Source organism: Pelodiscus sinensis, chromosome 19, assembly GCF_052426305.1.
Source record: "Pelodiscus sinensis isolate ZL-2025 chromosome 19, ASM5242630v1, whole genome shotgun sequence".
NCBI lineage: Eukaryota > Metazoa > Chordata > Testudines > Trionychidae > Pelodiscus > Pelodiscus sinensis.
Window position 1 is genome coordinate 20313717 of NC_143070.1, and position 18882 is coordinate 20332598.

General features: G+C 48.9%; 1 non-coding gene across 1 annotated transcript; it reads left to right on the plus strand.

Moving 5' to 3' along the window:
* The first annotated feature begins 16641 nt into the window (after window positions 1–16641).
* TRNAL-CAA (transfer RNA leucine (anticodon CAA)) lies at window positions 16642–16723 on the plus strand. The gene has a single exon. It is a non-coding gene; the product is annotated as a tRNA-Leu (tRNA).
* Window positions 16724–18882: the final 2159 nt, after the last annotated feature.

Sequence of the window (18882 nt, forward strand, 5' to 3'; positions counted from 1 at the left end):
TATTTAAATGTCAAATGAAGCATTTACAATTATACATTTTGTTCTTTGCTATTTTGTAAATCTAAAATCAAGTATTGAGAATTATATTTTTTCTTCCAATAATAAAGTCTCAGTGTGACACCTGTGACTGAACAGTATCTGCCAGTGTCTTGAAGTCTGGGTTGTAGTCTGAGATTGCTAGTCGTATACAGTCCATCAGATGGGCATCTGTGATCCTGTGCTCAGCTTGGGAAGCTTGCTCCAGCACAGCTGGAGCTAGACGCAGCCTCCCTGGGCTGAGTGCAGGGCAGCCGGGCTGGAAGGAAGAGAAGTGGCTGCCCGGCCAGCTGGCCGTGGCGCTCAGCCAGGGTGCACCAAGCTCCACATGGGCAGGCGCAGAGGAGAAGCCGCAGATCAGCTGGAGCGCGAGGCAGCTGCTTTCAGCTGAAAGCCACAGTCATCTGGCTAGGGTGTTTCAGCCCTCCCGGCCTCCCAGCTTCCACCATTCCTCAACCTCCCAGCTCCCACCATTCCTCGCAGCTACTCACCTGTGTTGTTGCTCGGTGAGAAGCTGCTCCTCAAATGAGGAAATCTAATGTAAATGTACTGCGCAGGCGCGCAGTTCAGAGAGGGCTCAAGAGTTACTCTTAGAGCCCCTGAGATCTACCAGTAGATCGCGATCTACTGGTTGGTGACCACGGGCTTAAACATTTATTTTAATCCCTTATTCACCTCGGAGGCGCTGAGCGTGCTCAGGAGGGCTGCAGACAGCCCTGCACTTTGCCCTGCCCACTCTAGTTATAAGTTTTTGCTTACTGCATTTTAAAGGTGTTTAAAATGTAAAAAGGGAGCTAAAGACAGGACAGAGTCTCATAACATTTCTCTTGTCTTATTCCTAAAACAGAATTGCTCTCTTGTCTCTGCAACTCATATTCATTGTTTTGCTCTGTGCAAATGTAATGTCTTGTACGGTAATTACTATGTGCAATGCAACTCAAAGTCCTGCTACTTTGAAACAAATGTAAGTAAAAATCAAAAATCAAAGTAATCTTCACTGTAATCAAAACTACTTCAGTGAAAGTACAAAAGTATCATATCTTAATTGTACTTAAGTATTCAAAAGTAAAAATTAGTTGTCCTATGGAACCCTATGCTTAACCCGAGTTCTTGCAGGTCACCATTAACACACAAACACTTGCTATATAAACACTTATAATATAATTCTATATTATATGCACACCTATACCATACATTTTTCAATGATGGAATTTAACGATAGCCGTTGCCTTCATTTATAAAGATGAAGAGGGACCAAATTAAATACAAGTCAGATTACAGAAATGTATTTATTTTGTCCACATTCACATTGTGCATTTTTCCATTATAATTATTAATTTCCAAAATGTTTGTTCAACCATAGGAGCATTTTTTTTCAAATTTATCAATCCTTGCTCTTCTATGAAAAAATAGGAGTCCATCACATGGAAGAATCTCTCACAGGCAGCTGATGGAGACAGGTCTGTTGGCGCTGGTGCACAGCTCCCTAATTCTAGAAAAAGAGTGCAGCAGATCCATGGTCTCTCCTGAAGAGGTCAAGCTTCTTTGCAGTTTCATTTGTCTAAAATGACATAGTCTCTTACCAGTCTATCTACCAGTGGCCTCAAGAGGGCATCTTGTTCCTTTGCAGTTTTGAAACCATCAAGTATAATTTAAACTTAAAAAACAACAAATGGTCTGGTAGCACTTTATAGACAACAAAACACATAGATGGGATCATGAGCTTTCGTGGGCACAGCCCACTTCTTCAGATGACTGGAGTTTTGAGTTTAGGCTGTACGGGCCTATTTATTTTGGCTCCACATGGCCTAAACTCAAAACTCCAAAGTAGGAATAAGAGCCTCCGGAAAAGGGCGCTTTTTCCGGAGGATCTGGGCCAGTCTAGACGCTCTTTTCCGGCTTTTTTAAAAGCCGGAAAAAAGCGGCGGACATTTTTATTTAAATGCCGCGGGGGATATTTAAATCCCCCCGCGGATTTCCCTACGACGACTCATGAAATTTACATGCCCCTTCCGGAAAAGGGGCCAGGGTAGACGTAGCCATAGTGTTTAGTATCTGGCAAAAGTGGACCTGGCCATCTTTTGTTAGGGGTCATTTGATTCTTCCTGTACCACATCTATAAATGAAACTAGGTTCTGCAAGTGGCAGGCTGAATGTGGATGTTTTGGTACAATTTATTCACAGCTGTTATCTCTGTCCGGGACGTCTTCAGTTTTGTGAAATTCAGCTTATCAACATGAACCCTGTTGTTGAAAACACAGTTGAGAGACACTTCTTCCCCCCCCCCCAAAAAAAACCCCAAGCCATATTAATGTGTCCCCCCAACTGATATATCATGCTGGGAACAATAAATTCAGGGGAGCCTGGGGGAAGCTGTTGTTGCATAAATTGCTGGTTTCGTCCCCTTGGAGGCTAGTCTGATTTACCCCAAGAAGAGAGTCACACTTTCAGGCTGGGTCCAACTCAAGTTTATTGGTTGCAACCAAGGTACGGCTAAAGAACTCAATGTTCAAAGTAGAGCCGACCTCGGGCGTAGGCTAAGCATCCTTTTTTATACTTTCTTTAACTTTCTTATCTAACTTGGCATGTCTTGATTTGTTACCTTAGCTTCGTGTTGCAGCGTTATTGGTTAGCATACTTCAACTTTATTCCACTCAGTAACAACCACCAGTATAGCTTACTTAAGCAATAGCAATTAGCAAATTTCCCTAACTCAAGTAATACGTGTAATCCAGTCCTTGAGAAATGGGTCTAAACGGCTAGTTCCCCTTTTTACTACAGCTTCTAAAACATGCGCAATTAGCTAAATGATATGTGCTGTTTCAAGCTTAAGTAATGGAAGGGGGAAGAAGCACACATAGTCTTTACTATATTTTACTACAATTCCCTCCTCAAGATGCTTTCTTCGAATTATACTTAATCTGTTTCAGCCATTGCTAGTTTCTGGTAATGTACATTTCACGTTTTACAACTGACTGCACAGTCCGTTGTACAAGAGCTATAAGACATGGTGCTAGACAAGGCAATAAGCATAACATTATCATAACAAAACAGAACTAAACAGGAATGTGTACCAACATAGCACAATAAGATTTGTGTTCATGTTCTTCTTACTAATTTTCAGTTTTAGCCTTTTTGTAGTCAGAAATCTTTGGGCTTTGGCGGTGTCCTAGAAGCTGAGTTTTCCTCTTTTTCTTTGCATGCAGGGGAGAGGTTACTAGCACATCACCCTGTAATATTTTATTTTGGTTCTTCTGGTATCCAACAAGTGGAAAAGCAGGACCAGAAGAGAGAGGCTTATCAGCAGTCGGGGTAGGATCATTTTGAGATGGAAGGATCTTTTTGCAGTGAGAAGCCTTGGCCAACAGTCAGTTCTTGGTACTTCACAGCAGTGTTGGTGGTTAGCAAAACTTGGTAAAGGTCTTTCTAGAGTGGTCTTTCTCTGATGGACATAAGAGTATTCTCTGAGCCAAAAGCCAGCTAGCTCTTTTAGAACCAAGGTTATTTCCTAGGAATGAAGCAAACTGTAAAAACAATCCCGCGAGGTTGTTTGATACCGGCCTTATCAAAATAAGGCCTTTTTGGCATGTAGTTGCCAGGGGAACCAGGGTCACAGTAACTGCTGTAGCATATGCTTCTCAGGCTGACAATGATTTGAGTTTGTCAGTCCTCAGCAAGATACCATGGACTGCCTCAGTTTACTCCTATAGTTCTTTTCTCTTGACTTTGGGGTTCTTCTTAATCTACTAGGTTAAATACAACAGTTTAAGGGGTTTTAATTTACTCTGGAAGTGCCGGTACAGCACCAACATTATTATAAATGTTAAAATCAAAACTCCTCACATAATTTGGCAAACACTATTCAAATCCATCCCCAAGATATTTCATTGCCTTACTGGCGCTGCCCGTGATTATAGGTTTGACCTCTACTGCCTGGTTGAGTGCTGCAGAGATAGGTGTTTGGCATGGTCCACGGTGTTTCCCCATCTGTGCGTACCTCAGACGGCCAGCCCCGATATATCTTTGGGCATTGGCCACCAACTTCTTGATCTTTGCCTGCAGGGCCAGTAAACCCTCCTCTTGGTACTTACTTCTGCCGTGCCACTCAGCATCTCATGTGAGGTTATCTCCACTACCAAAGTGCGATAGAGCCACATTCTATTGATGGTCAGGCCGCTTGATGAGGGACTGTTATGCACACAGACGGATATACAGAGGGGCAGGATGGAGTGATCTGTCTGGGTAGTCAAACACCAGTAGGTACCGTTCATTTGGACCAGCTCGATGTTCATTTGTTTCTCTGAGACAACCACATCAAACCTAGGCAGATTCGTCATGATGTTAAATGGGCAGATACATAAAATTTCCTTATCAAAGTGGGTGCAACAATCCCTGGGTATAGGGAGGCTTCCACACCTTCAGAATAAACAATGCTTCTTATTTTATCTATATGCCCCTGCTTTGGTACAGGCAGAGAGGTTACTATTCTGATCTGATCTGAGTGAGGAATCCCCAGAGAGGCCAAAAACAAATGATTGTACTATGCCCTGTCCAGGTGGGCCTTTGGGTCCTCATGGATTCTTTCTTTCCCCACTCCCATGGGTAGGCACAGGGGAGATAATCTCTAGTCCAAACATCAGGTTAGGTCTAGTGAAGTAGACACAGAGCTGGACAGATCCTTCAAACTATTTAGGATCAATTGATTAGCTTGGCTGGTGAGTAGGCCTTCATGGGCACTGGATATTACTGCATTTACAAGCCTGGATTCTCATACAATTTCTGGGCTATGACATAAGTGTTGCTGACAGAGTTTCCAGGCTCAAACCAATCTGCGATGGTATCTGCTAAGCTTTGTCATTGCCTACTCAGGCATTTGCCAATTTGATTAGCCAGTCTAGCACACAGCTGGTCTGTACCAGTGTGGAACATCATCAAGGTAAAGATCAGTGACAGTTGTCCTGGTTCTGGGACAGGGGCCTGTTCAGGGCATGATGCACAACTGGGAGACTCTATTTTGTCCTTAAAGTCCTGGTTGATGATATCCAAATGAGGGCAAGTTAGCAATGGCCATTCATTAAAGCAAAACCAAACCAGTCTGGTGGGAAGGGGCTAGTACCCGTCTCCCATCCTTCTGTTCACATGATGCAGTCTTTGCTTCCTTCCAGTTCTTTTTGTTCACCTGTGGAGACATTGTTAACATTCTCCTAGCCTAAACAATTTTCTATACACATCATTTGCAATACGTATTACAATTAAGACATACAAGACAAACTTGGACAGAACACAAACTTATGTCATGACACAGAACCATGGTTTTTTTTTGTTGTTGTTGTTGTTTTTCTTCAACTGGCACCAGTGCTTTCTGATGATCTGAAAGACAAGAAAACATTTCTCCCCCATCGGGATGGCCTATTATAACTTAAAATACTGCCTAAGATCTGTTAGGGGAACCGGTTACAGCTAGTTCCTTACCACTTTCGTGTGCGAGTGAGCTGCAACTTTCTGAGAACAAGAGCGCTTCATCGGTACTCGTGACCTTCCACTCCCTTGAATTACCTTAGAGTTGCTAGCCCTCCCCAACAGTGGCATGGCTCAGTTTCCCTCTTGTATTGCAGACCGGGCTTTTTTTATCTTATGATCTGTCTTGATCCTGCTAAATGACTTTTCTTAATTACACAGATTTGTCTAGCATTAATTTGGTAAGGAGAGTGGGCTTTCCAATTAGCCCCCACACCTCCTAATTCTTTTCAGTATAAGGTTTTTATAACGTCCAGGCTGCAGCAGTTGATCTATGCTGCTGACTCTGGGGTGGATCACTTGCTCATGCTCTGTAAGGAGATTTATGTTGCAGAATGTGTCTCCTTGTTAGGGCAGATTTAGTTTTTAGTGATTACATCTTCACATTCAATTTCTACTGGTTGACATTTGGGTGGCTTTTAAGTTACCTTCCCCCACGCCCTCGAACTAATTATAACGGCGTGTGAGGGAAAGGTTTTCACTTTTTTTTTTTTTTCTGGACGGCCCCTACTCATGTGTTGTGAAACATCCTTGGGTTGCCTGCGATTCCAGCCGGAGAGGCTGTCGTTATCTATTTGCTAAGAAGAGCTTGAGAATTTCCTGAAGTTGCTTGGATTCGATCCTTGCTCAAAGCTCGCACTCTCTTTTTAATCGCATAGCCTAAGAAGGTGACCTTTGGCTGGGGCTTTTTCTTGTGAGACTTTATATCTCCTTTTTTTTCCTAGGGCATCCAACAGGGACTCCATTGCCCTTTTCTAGTTTTCTAATTCTTTCTGCAATGCGATCTCAAAGACATGGGGGAGCTGATACAAAACCCTGGGGCAACACAGTCCACAACAACTGAGTTTTGTCATGGGTATGTGGGTCCTCCCACTCAAAGGCAAATAGTTTCTAACTGTCTTTATGCAAAAGGATAGAGAAGAAAGCATCTTTTAAATCTAACACTGAGAACACCTTTGCATCTTCCAGAACTTGTGTTACAATGGTGTGTGGATTTGGGACCATAGGGTGATCCACAAGAACCTTCTTATTTACAGCCTTCAGGTCCCGCACTAATCTATGCGAGGTGCCATCTGCTTTGCGTACTCCTAAAACCGGGGTCTTAAAGGGGGAAGAGCCCTGTTTCACCGGCAGCTGCACTACAATCCGATCACCACAGAAGAAAATTTCAGCCTGCAGCTTAGTTAGCATATCTCGCCCTATTTAGGCAACTGGGCATGCAGATGAAACAACAAAGGCATGCTCCAGCATATTATCTCTAATCTTCGTGAGGAGGGGTTTACATACAGGTAGCTTGCTTCGCCTTCTTCCTTCCCCTCCTCATGTTGCTCCACCATGGGAGTTTTTCTATGCCTGCCTTGAGTCAGATCAACTTCACTACTAGAATCATTTAAAACCTTGGGGCACGCTCTCTTGCCTCCCGTGGCCTTAGTTTTTGCTATCATAACTCTACAAGCTCCTATACTACACTTCAGCAGCCACGCAGGTCGCCTCTGCATGTGATTCAACCAACAATTAATATATGGGAACTAATCTCAGTGCCTATCTCGAGTAACAATACTATGCACAGAGGCAACTAGATTTACATTAAAAGACTCTGTATCTAGCCAGCCTATCCCAAAGGTTGGCCACTCTAGCTGACAGAACTTGATTAAATAATCCTTTGTCATTTTAATCCCAAAATCACCCTTAAATTTACTGAAATTGTGCAACATGCATCCCAATGGGGTTACGGAGTTTTCTACCCGGGAGCGACCTGGACTCATGTCTATATATTTATTACACACACACACACACACACACAGTCAACACGCTTTTACCACGGCTCCGTATGTCGATAGAATGACACCACACCAGCTTTTAGCGTCCGAACTCAGAGAGGGTCCAGCTCTTGGCTGCCTCACTAGAGACACCGGTGTGCCCTTGTGGAACCGTGACACTTAAGATAGGTCTATTAGACAGCAACAAATATAGACAAACAGGGGGCTTGGAGACTCGCTGGGTCACGAGGTTCGGCTGACCCCCCTTGCAATCAAGAAATCCTGGTCATCGGGTTTCCCCTTGCAGGATTCTTGGGGCGGCTGGAGTCAGCTTAAGTTTCAGACCTGGTCAGCGACAGTCATTCTTACACACAAACTTTTAGTTTCACAACTTAGGTTTCTAACAAATCATTAATATCAAGAACAGAAGTACTCCTACTAAAAACAAAAGCAATCCCCTGGGGTTTTTCTAACTCCTCATAATTTCCCCACGCAACCCACAGGTTCCTGGTGTTCCTTCTGGGGCTTACAGAGGTTTTTACCATTCGGGTGCGACCCGCCTACCCTATACCGTGTTTTCCTACTGGATATACCGTGTTTCTTCAAAGTTCCCACCGTCCCTGAAGGACAGTCCTTGAATTACCAACACTACCCAAAACACAGGGAATTATCGGTATACTCACTCCGTCTCCGCCCTGGCGCCTTCTCTTTGGACCTCACAGCCTAGTTGACTCGTTCAATAGAGACTCCTTTAACTTTCCGGATGTCCCGACTCACACTTTCAGTGCCGTGACGGACTCAAACAGTCTGGTGCGCACTTCACGGTCACCTACGGCGAATCTTGTCGTCCGACTCCGGAGTAGTCCAAGGGAAGTCCCATCTGGGGTGCCAATTTGTTGCATAAATTGCTGGTTTCGTCCCCTGGAGGCTAGTCTGATTTACCCCAAGAAGAAAGTCACACTTTCAGGCTGGGTCCAACTCAAGTTTATTGGTTGCAACCAAGGTACGGCTAAGGAACTCAATGTTCAAAGCAGAGCCGACCTCGGGGGTAGGCTAAGCATCCTTTTTTATACTTTCTTTAACTTTCTTATCTAACTTGGCATGTCTTGATTTGTTACCTTAGCTTCGTGTTGCAGCCTTATTGGTTAGCATACTTCAACTTTATTCCACTCAGTAACAACCACCAGTATAGCTTACTTAAGCAATAGCAATTAGCAAATTTCCCTAACTCAAGTAATACGTGTAATCCAGTCCTTGAGAAATGGGTCTAAATGGCTAGTTCCCCTTTTTACTACAGCTTCTAAAACATGCGCAATTAGCTAAATGATATGTGCTGTTTCAAGTAATGGAAGGGGGAAGAAGCACACATAGTCTTTACTATATTTTACTACACTGTGACACCCCCCCAACACACACTGAGCCAGACATCCTCTGGCCCATCCCTCTCTCCTGCCCCCTGCACTCCAGGCCCCCCATCCAGCCCCCATCTGCTTTCCACACCTGAGGACTCCCCTGCCCTTCACCCCATGACTGCACCATGCCAAGCAGCAGGGCTGGCAGTGGGGCAGCCGTACCAGCCAGGCTCTGGAGGAACTGGGTGTGGGGGGGGGGGGCAGAAGAGAAGGGGCTAGGGTTAGGGAGCCTAGTCAGTGGCCAGCCCTGCTCACCATGCTGCCCAAGAACGGTTCTTGCCCTGCCCTGGCCCAGCTGATGCTCCCTCCCCACTCTGTTGCTCCAATGCTAAGAGCCAGGCATGCTGACTCAGGGGCTTCCCCATGGGCTGCACAGGGGCTGGCAGGGAGCCTGTGGAGCCACAAACCGGATGTTCGACAGCCTGGGCCAGTGGCGCTGCTTGGCATCTCCAGGAGCCTGTTGGGCCAGGGGCTTCCACTCCCAAACTGGACACCTGCCTCCTTCATCCCTCCCACTCTTGCCCTGCCCCCATCCTCTCACAGCTCCCGTCTCCCACCCCTCATAACGTCTGCCCCTCAACTAGGGAGACGCTGGCTCACTCCCCCACCATGCAGGCACAGGAGTGGACGAGGATTTCACACCCCAGGGATTCATGAGCCCATCCAGCACTGTGACATGGCTCCCAGTGACGGTCAGTGTACAGTGTGCATTGCACAACTGTTCACCATAGACATGTAGGCCTGGGTGACCCTGCCGAACTTGGTGCCAGCTCATGCCCAGTCCCCAGACCTCCTGGACACTGGCTCATGCTGGGCCAGCAGCCAGCTGGCTCCCTGAGATGAGTGTGTGATTAAAACAGGCATTGGACTGGCAGAGACGGGGGCAGAGGCTGGACTCTGGGAAATGCTGGGGGGTTGCTGCAGGTGCTGACCCCCTGGGACTGGCTGTGCCTGTGGCACTGGGTGATGGTTCAGTGTTGCTCAGGAGCTGGTCGAGGGGTTATTGTGACACCAGGAGCAGCCCAAGGCCAGGAAAGGAGCAGAGCCAAGTGTGAGACCCTGGTGTGTCCGGGGGCGGGGCAGAGGTATCTTCTGCCTGGCACAGAGAGCTTGAGACACCAGACAAGCCACTGTGGAGCATTGTGGGCAAAAGACTCTGTTGGCTGCTCCCCTCCTCCTTGTGCCCTTGAAGAGGAGCCAGGCCCCAAACATTTCTCTTATCAGTGTGAGCTCTGGGGGAGGGAAGGACTAGCCAGGGCAGAAAGAACTTTCTCTCTCCCAGGCTTAGATGCTGGGGGTGGGGCAGGGAGGGAGGGGGATGGTGGTGAATGGAGGGTTAGATGCAAACTGAAGAATCTGCAGCTGGTGGGCTGGTGCTACAAGACACTGCGTGCTGGCTCACCAGAGGCGCCTCTATTCACTAGGGCCAGGCAGGAGCGCACCGTGTGGGTGTGTGTCCAGCTGCTGTGTTCACCCTCTGAGTAACTCTCATTCCCTTCTCTGGGCCAGTAAATCGTTCATGACGGTTCCATAGGACTGGCTGCAGGTGCTGGATTTGCTTTCAGCTGGGAGGTGCCAGTGACTTGGGGCAAACGCTCCTTTGGGACAGGCAGAAACCAGAGTGTTGTGGGGCTTAGGGAGGGAGCAGGTGTCTGACACTCAGGCTGTCCTACCAGTGCAGAGGGGGCAGGGTTCCCTCAAATTTGTTTCCATATAGGTGTGGAATAAATGCTGTTGTGTGCACCAAGGCAGGTGCAGATGTGTACCACCCATAGAAACACAGGCTGCCTGCTGTGGGGGCTCTGCTAATCTGCTGGGCAGCACCTGAATCTCTCCTGAGTGGCTGCCCAAGTGCTTAGCTTACAGGGAACACTGGTGGGGGGCCCATGAGCATCCCCAGCCCATGTCCCTACCCCCACCTAGGGCAGGTGGAGAGTCTGAGGCTCCCTGCATCTGCCCCTGTGGTTCTTACCCCATTCACATCATAGTAAGAGCTGTCTGGGCAGTGGTGGGATCCATGGACCCTTCATGTGCCCTGGGCAGAGGCTGCTACAGCTGGCCCATCAGCTAGGGGCAGCTTTTGAGCCCCCCCACCCCCAGGCATGGTCCTGTGATGGCCTCAGCTGCATTGGCACCCCAAGGCTTCTCCTCTCTGGGCAGGGCTCCAGATTCTGGCCAGGGTGGGATGCAGAGCCCATGGGGAATGGGGAGGGGTAGGGGAGTCTAGGGAGAAAGAGGCCCTCTGGCCTCCTGTCCACATTCAACAGTGGGAGAGGCCCTTAGGCCTCCTGTTCTGGGGCACCTGAGGGGGATGGGCAAAGGCAGAGCTCGCTCATGTGCATGCACCGTGGCAAAGGGGGGCCCCACGAAATTGGGCTGCCCTGGTCCCCGCAAAATGGTCATCTGCCCCAAGTGCACCCCTACCCTGGGGGCTGGTGACAGATGGGGAGGAGGCACAGAAGCCCATGGGGCTGAGAATGGGAATGACCCAGCCTCCAGGACCACCCAGCCCTAGAGAAATAGCTGGAGAGAAGCAGGAGGGGGAAATGACAGACCCCTTCCCCCCCATCCCAGCCTGTGTCCCTAGGCCAGTCAGTGGGGAGAGGGGCTGCACTGGGGTGGGAATGTCCCAGCTCCCAGCCCACTGCCCAGGGGCTGCAGGGCCAGGAACAGTAGAAGCAGCAAAGTGGGGTTCAGGTGTGATACCAGCCCCCAGCAGCAACAGCCGCGGCAGAGAATCATAGGGGAAGTATTGCAGGGGGGGCGGTTCCTACAGCCCGGGGGCGGGTTAATCCGACTCCACAAGAACTCAGGGGAGCTGGACCCATCGCCCCGCAGCTCCATGGCCCGTGGGGGGGAAGGGTGGCGCAGCCAGGGACACGCGTGGGGCAAAGAGCCCAGGAGATGCAGCGCGAGGAGCCAGAGGCGCCGGGCGGAGCAGCCAGGGACTTGCCAGGAAGAGGGGCGGGGAGGGGGTAAAGATGTGAGGGAAGGGGCGGGGCTGTGAGAGCCGGAGGGGGGGGGACTGGGATGGGGGTGCGGTGTGTGGGGGCGGGGCTGTGGCCTTTGGGGCGCTGGAGCGGGCGGGGGAATATTTCTGAGTTGGGGGAGCAGCAAAGCCCCCGGCTCCTCTGCGCGGGTAACAAGGGGGGGAGGTTCGGGGGCGGAGCCTCCCCCGCCCACCCCGTGCATGATGGTGCTGACACGTGACCAGCCCCCGCTTCTTCCCTGGGGGTGGGGCTTTAGTGCCGCAGCCCGTCGGGGCGGGGGCTGCAGGGACCTGCGTGGGCCCCACGGGGCTGCGCGGCGGGGGAAGACTGTTGGCGGGTTCGTGCGAGCCGGGCGCTGGTAAAGTGAAACAGCCCCCCCCCCCCACTTTTCAAATCCCGCAGGGTTAAGACGGGGCATTTTGCTCCGGCCCCACCCCAGCAGGAAACGCCCCCACCACCGTGTTGCCGCACATTGGGCAAATGCCCCGCCCCTCGCTCCTAACCCGCTTCCTCCTCCTCCTCCTCCCTCGCCTGGTCTGTGGAGCGGCCGCTGCTTGGAGCATGGCTGCGCCTGGGTCCCGCCGGGGGCTGGCCAGGCTGCAGCTCGGCTTGTGGGAGTTGGAGGCTGGGCACAGTTTGGCTGTGACCTACGTTCCTGTGCTGCTTGCGAGGGGGGCTGCTCGGGCCGGGCAGGGGCCTCAGGCCGGCTCGCTGCTGCCCCCTCTGTGGTTGAATGACGCACATTCAGCTCAGTGCACGTTGGCCCGTCTGTCTCTGGCTGTTGGTGCTTCCAGACGCTCGCGACATAAGCCGAGAGGCAGAAGATTGTGGCTGAGTTTCAGCAGCTGCTGCAATTCCTGGAGGAACTAGGAAGAACCATGTATAATCATTGATGCGTACCCCTACTCATAGGATGATTGGACTATTGGCAGTTTGACGGCCTTCAGTCAGATCTTCATTGCGGTCTTCTCCCTCCACCCCTTACCCATCATCAGTAGCTGCTGTCCCTTTCAGACATTGGGTCAGCTCAGGCACGGATGGAGGAAATGGGGCAAAGTAGCCAGACAAGCTGAGGGAGGTGGGACAATTCTGATCTCTGCATCTCCCCTATCTGAGGGTATGTCTACACTTCATTCCTATTTCGAGAGAAATGCAAATTCAGCTGAGTGAAATTGCAAATGAAGTGGGAATTTGCATATTCACATCTGGCTGCTATTACGAAATACCCTATTTTGAAATAACAGGTGCTCTCTAGACAGTTATTTCAAAAGAAAACCCTTCATTTGAAATAACCCTTACCCCTATAAAATGAGGTTTAAGGGTTAGTTCTGAAGAAGGGTTTTCTCCCAAAATAAGTGTATCTAAACAGCGTTTTTTATTTCAAAATAAAGAATTTCGAAATAGCACCGGTCTGTGAATATGCAAATGAAGTGCAAGATATTTAAAACCCAGCTTCATTTACAATTTTGAGTGTCTACCTTTGCATCTCTCACAGGTTCTCTGGGCGCTGACACCCCCAGGGAATCACAAAGGCATGTGGTGCTGGCTCTCCTGTCCCATCAATTACAGTCAGAGCCTTGCCTTGCCTGTGCCAGTCACAGCAGCCTCTGCACCTGCTCTAAGCTTGTGGTTTCCTTCTTCCCAACACTCCTCCCCAATCAGCCTTTTCCTGAACCAGCAGCTACATGGGTGACCATGGGAGGCCTCTCCTGTGTCCCAGAAGGACACAGGAAAACATGAGAAAAGGCTACACCAAAACACAACTAGGATGTGAACCCAGGCTTGCCAACTTTCAAGACCACCAATTTAACCCGCTAAGCCACAGTGCCCTTTATGGCTAAGCTCCCAATACACACCTTTTCCAGGATACCTTTTGTATCCGGGAAAAACTCTGCCACATCCATGGAATGGTTCAACTTTTTGAGATCAGTTTCCAAAAAAGTGGGCGTGTTCTTTTGGAAGCCCTGTATTTTTTATTAGGAATAAGGACTCTTCTGAAAGCGGAGGTTTTCCCCACATTTGGGCCCGTGTAGATGAGCCAAATGTCAGAAAAGCCTCTTCTGAAAAAAGAAAAGTGTCTCTAAAACAGTTCTAATTTATGGTCCCAGACAACACCTTTGAATTCCAAAGTGCAGCCATTCTCCATTTTACTCCAGCCTTGGAGGGGTCTCAAGGCCTGTGCAGCCAAAGAAATGTGATCGGCAGCTGGTACCCACAATCTTTTTCTCAATTGCAGTGTAACCTAAGGATTACTTGCCAAGCACACACTACAGTCTGCCACTCTACCAGCTGAGCTATCCAAGAGCAATGCTGGTTTGTCCAGGTTGGCCCATCTACAAGCGTCAGGGCAAGTGCTCCCCAAGGTGGATGGCATCGCAGGTGAGAAGAGAAGAACCTAGGAGCACAGGGGTGCTTCACATGCAGAAGGACCCCTGAGCTAGATCCATTTATGTCACAGCAAAAGTAAAATAGTTGGGTTCTTCTCATGTGTCTTTTTTTGTTTCAAAGTCTCTAGGGGTGCATGAGGGGCAGATTAAAAAGAGCCAGATTGATTGAGTGCATCTTGGTCTAGCCTCTCACTTGTGCTGCTCACTCTCCCAGACAATTCCTAAGCCCAAGGCAATAGCTTCACACTCTGGCTGTGTCTAGACTGGCAAGTTTTTCCACAAAATCATCTGCTTTTGCAGAAAAACTTGCCAGCTGTCTACACTGGCTGCTTGAATTTCCGCAAAAGCACTGACGATCTCATGTAAGATTGTCAGTGCTTTTGCGGAAATACTGTGCTGCTCCCATTCAGGCAAATGTCTTTTTCTGAAAAACTTTTGCGCAAAAGGGCCAGTGTAGATAGCAGAGATTTGTTTTCTGAAAAAAAGCCCCGATCGCGAAAATTGCGATCGGGGCTTTTTTGCAGAAAAGCGCGTCTAGATTGGCCACGGATGCTTTTCCGCAAAAAGTGCTTTTGCGGAAAAGCGTCCTGCCAATCTTGACGCGCTTTTCCGAAAATGCTTTTAACAGAAAACTTTTCCATTAAAAGCATTTCCGGAAAATCATGCCAGTGTAGATGTAGCCCTTATGTGTGGGTTAGCAGAGGCCAGGGGGCAATAGGAAGAGCCTGGCACCAGACCTGAGGGCATCAGGGGAAGCAGCGAGAAACACAACCTCAGCCCCCTGCATCTCTAGCCAGCCTGGTAGGTTTCATGGCCCCAGCTCATCTGAGCCAGCCAGATGAGAGACCGAGCACCAGTGGGCATTAGATACCCAGCAGAAGGCACAAAAATCTCTTCTCACCAGCCAGAGGACAAGAAACCTAAAGCAGGAGGGTTTTTCAACAACCAGCCTAGGAAAATCCCACTGACAGTAGAACTCAGGTTGCAAAGTTCAGAGCCCTGAGTGCTGCCCCTTGCAGCATGGGACAAACAGCTGATGATTTTGGTGGGCACCTGTGACTTTCAGCTCTCAGGCTGCCTCTGCTCTCCTGGCTCCCTTCAGCTGCCCCATCCCAGCTGCTTGTTTATTTTGTATTTTTGTTTAAATACCAGCTCTAGTAGAAGCCGTTTGACATTCTCCCCTCCCCCATCACGGCATGGACAGGTTGCCGCCCCCAGCCAGACTCTGAAATGGTCCCCTGCATTTTCCCTGGCCCCATGGGGATGACAGGAAAGAGGCACAGGGCCAGGCTAGAGCTAGGAGAAGCAGGAGGCAGGAAGAGCCCCAGTCTACACAGTTCCTCTTTGCGCAAAAGCCTCTTGTGCAAAAACGGACCCTAATTAATTATGCAAATGACATGGCAATATGCTAATCTGTGCTTCATTTGCATAAGCTTTTGCAGACGAGAGATGCCGTATGGAGATAGCCTAGGTGGTAGATAGCTGTGAAGTAACATAGACTCAGGAAAAATCCCTGGGTTGCAATCCTTAGTTACATAAAATAAGAATAATTCACCAGCTCGGACGTGATTTCTAAGCCACCAAAGAAGGAAAAAAATAAAACCTGTTGGACTAGGTTAACTTTTTCCTACACACACATTTCAAGAACTCTGAGACTGTGTGGCATAAAGGATAAGGGATCTGACTTCAGATCAGAAGATTAAGGGGTCAAGTTCCTTCACATTTACCTTTGCTTTGTCCATGCTTGTGGGTCCTGCTGTCTTTGGCCTGGAAAGGTCCTCTGTAACAACATGTCTTTTCTGTAGCCCTATGGGGAGGCCTGTAGCTATTCAGTAGGTCTAAACGAAAGCCTTCTTCCGTAGCCAGACTGAAGAGCATCAGCAATTAGTTGTAAAGCCTGGAGTCACATGCTCACATTGCATCTAAATGACATTTAAATAGTGTCCCACTAGGCTGTGAGAAGGAATCTTATCCTAGTGGTACCCACTGTCACCAGGCAGGAAACGGATCTGAAGGAGGGTAGAGAAAACTCATTTAACAGCATTTTGTCTGGCAAAAAATCTGCTCGCCAAGAGTTGTAGTTATGTAACTGGCATTCTATGATTCTTGTCCTCACTTTCCTATCGTTTGTCTGTGTGATAGTCTGGTTTGGATCTGTTTCTGTCTGCTGTATAATTGATTTTGCTAGGTGTAAATCAACTAAGGCAGTGGGGTATGATTGGTTACTGAAATTGTCCTAAAATAATTGGTTAAGGTAGAACTAAGCAGTATTGAGTTTCTCTATATAAACTGTGGTCCAAGAACGAGACCAGCAAGAAGAAGGAAAAGGGGAGAAGAGAAGAGGAAGGGAAAGGAAGACCAAGAAGGAGGAGAAAAGACCTTGAAGCAGAACTCACCTCCAAGGCTGCCTAAGACCAGAACATCCAGGACTCCTCTGCACAGCTGTTGAAATGGTTCACTGTGTGAATTCTGTGGCAGGTGAGGTTAGGGCTGTGCACTGGGATTAGTTACCAGTTTCCCTGGCTTAAAAGAGCCTGCAGCTGTGATGGCTGAGTGGTTAAGGCTTTGGACTCAAAATCCAATAGGGTTTCCCTGTGCAGGTTCAAATCCTGCACATGATGAGGCCTGTGTTTTGGCCACATGCCTAATAAGGGAATCTGTGAGTTACCAGCAGTGGGGCTGTTAGTGTAGGCATCTAACTAATTGCACCATTAGGCCATGTATTTTATAAGGTGGAGATTTCTGCTGCAATCCATCTCGGGGGCTATGTCTACACTTCACGCACATTCTTGTGCAAAAATGTGCAGAGCGTCTACACCGCACACACGTTCTTGCGCAAGTAAATTTACAGTGCAGCATCAGAAAAAAGGGCTTTTTCCGGAAGAGTTATTCCTCTGCCCACGAGGAATATACCCTCTTGTGCAAGAGCTCTTCCACAAGAGAGCAGTGTAGACAGGCAACATGAATTTCTTGCGCAAGAAGCCCATATGGTAAAAATGGCCATTGGAGCTTTCTTTTGCAAGAGAGCATCCAAACTGCCATGGATGCTCTTGCGCAAAAGCACATTTCTAGCACAAAAGCACATGGCAGTGTGGATGCACTCTTGTGCAAGACCTTTTGCACAAGAACTCTTCTGCAAAAGAGCTGTTGCTCAAGAAGCTGCCAGTGGATACTCTACCTCGACTTAGAGCCCCAGGAGGCACTGGAAAGTAATTACTTTGAATAGCCCTGGGCAGGAGCTATTTTGAAATAGCAGCAGTGGAGCATCCACAATATGGCTATTGCAAAATAGCTATTTCGGAAGAGGCGTTATCCCTCATGCAATGAGGTTTACAGATTTGGAAATAAGCCATGACTGGCTTTTGAGGTGAGTGAGTAGGAAGAGAGAGAGGCCAATAGAGGCACTTGGCCCTCTGGCTGGCTCTGCTTGTGAAAAAGATAGGGATTCCCTCCCATCAGTGGAGAATGTGGGTATCAATTCCACTGCTTTTTGCATGCTAAGCAAGGATTTTGCCACTTGAGCTAATTCCCCTGCTGTGGCAATACTAAATCTCTTGGTGACTCGTCCCTTTGCCACAGTGACGTCTGTCTTCTAGGTCAGTTAGTCATGGGAAAGGAGAAGGCTCCAACGAGGCTTCTCCTTACACTGGTACTTGTGACCCTCATTCTCTCTCTGGTCTCAAGGGCAGATCTCAAGAAGAAGACTCCCTGCAGCAAAGTCACAGGGTTTCTGAGATAGCCCCTGCCCTACAACCTGTCCCACCTGGCTATTGTCATGGACTCTCTGTGAGGTCACTGCCTCCCAAACTCTGCCAATAAGCTGAGGGGCTGCAAAAGGCCCTTGTGATGTCACTGCCACACCCACCCCTGCCCTCCAGGGCTTATGTCCTGCCCCAGGCAGCCCCTTTGCATGGCTGAGCTGCTCCCAGGGGTGAAAGTGTAAGCAGGGGCTGAACTGCTGCTTGCTGTCAGCCAGCTGAAAGGAGGGGTGGGTGTGCCCACTACAGTTGTTTAGCTCTACAAGGTAATTAACTGTTAACTGTTGACATGTAAATACTGCTCAGGAGAGAATCCAAGGTGTGGCTATGTAAATCCCATTCAGCCAGGGCTGATGGAGGGTCAGTGTTGGAATGGAATGTGGAGAATTGTATATAATTTGGGACTGTTGTGGGGGTCACTAATTATGCTACCCCTAAATGTGGGAACTGTTAAACATGCCACCAGTGCTTGCAGGAGAGACACCACCATCATGGCAAGAGGTCTCGGAAGAACAAGCCTCCCCCCTTTCAGAGTTAAGTGAACAGAGCTGGGGGAAAGGGTTAAAGGACTTGAGTCAGCCTGCTTCACACCTGCCAGGTGTGAGCTATAAGATTGGCCCAGCCTGCACCTTTCCCCCTTTGTTTTAAGGACAGACCTAAAGCAGACTCCCTGAGGAGTCTTTTTGTTTGCTAGTCCAGTGAAAGCTGGATTCATTTGAGAGCTGAAATCACTGGTTTGGTTGAGAGTTAAAATCACTAAGCTGAAATCACTGGTTTGGCTGAGAGTTAAAATCACTAAGCTGAAATCACTGGTTTGGCTGAGAGCCAGACCTACTGCAGCCAGTAGAGTGGCAGCAGGCGACTAGCGGCGTGGCGTGGCGTGGCGGCAGGCGAAGAGCGGCCATCAGCAGCGTGGCGTGGAGTGGCACGGCGGCAGGCGAGGAGCGGCCATTAGCGGCGTGGCGTGGAGCGGCGGCAGGCAAGGAGCGGTGACCAGTGGCGTTGCGTGGAGCGGCAGCAAG